Raw genomic sequence first — 787 nt, 5'->3', positions numbered from 1 at the left:
CCGTTCAGAGGAGGGGTGGCTCTGTGAGGGCGGGTGATGTTGATGGTGGCTGCTCCTTCGCTGTACATAAGCATGTCCTCGCTGTTGTTGGACATCTATAAAATATACATGTGGGAAAAAACAGGATTAAAAAGATTCTTCTTGTAATCCACAAGCATCTTTTGATTAACTGACAGGTGGTTGCTCATTTCTTACTTCACTACAGTGTCACCCAAAGAGCTACCACCTTTGCCCAATTTGGGGTTTTCTGGCTCTTTAAATGAAATGAACCTAAACTTTACGCTAAGTAAATTTGTGTGCTTGAGTCTACACTGCTGCCCAAAAGAAAGATAAATAACAATATGACATTGTTCATGTACATAAACTGACAAATTAATCAGTTACCTGCAAAACTCCTATCAGTGGAAAATCAAAGGCACATTCAAGTGGTCTGGCTTTGATCGTGTAGCTGATCTGTGAAGCAGATGATATGGCTTTGCTAACAGCGATCACCTCGAAAGAACGACCAGAGCTTTCAAACAGTGGAGGCCTTCTCTTCAGGGGAACAACTGTAATAAAACAATGCAAAGGAATATAATAAGATGCTGACCATCTAACTCTCAGTATTAGTGAGCAGCATCTCCACAGTCCTACTGTTACATAAAATTTAATACAATGCTCTACAATGTTGAATTGTTCAAAACAATATGCAGAAAAATATTTAAACATAGTCTGATTGCATTTCTGAACAACAGTTGGGTTTGACATTAAATCAACCCAAAATCAAAACTACTAACAAGCTTTTTAC

This window comes from Etheostoma spectabile, chromosome 14, assembly GCF_008692095.1.
Source record: "Etheostoma spectabile isolate EspeVRDwgs_2016 chromosome 14, UIUC_Espe_1.0, whole genome shotgun sequence".
Lineage (NCBI taxonomy): Eukaryota > Metazoa > Chordata > Actinopteri > Perciformes > Percidae > Etheostoma > Etheostoma spectabile.
Note: the sequence above shows the minus strand (reverse complement) of the source record.